Genomic DNA, 257 nt, shown 5'->3' on the forward strand with positions numbered 1-257 from the left:
ATGCTTATAATCATGCAGCGCGTAAGAGCATCTCCAGCCGTGCCCCCAACAGACCCTCCCAGGCTTTTTTTAGCGCCGGCGGGCGAAAATCGGCCTACTCGCACTCCAGGAGTCCGTTTTTCGCCGGGTTAGGCCGAAATAACAGCAGGCGTACCCGAGCGGAAGCCCGCACGCTGGGGGGCGTCAAGGGGCGCCGGCACAAGCGAAAAGGGGCGTGGGGCCGCTCCGTCGGCGAGAGAAAGCCTTTCCCGCTGTTT

The sequence above is a fragment of the Triticum dicoccoides genome, chromosome 2A, assembly GCF_002162155.2.
Source record: "Triticum dicoccoides isolate Atlit2015 ecotype Zavitan chromosome 2A, WEW_v2.0, whole genome shotgun sequence".
NCBI classification, from domain to species: domain Eukaryota; kingdom Viridiplantae; phylum Streptophyta; class Magnoliopsida; order Poales; family Poaceae; genus Triticum; species Triticum dicoccoides.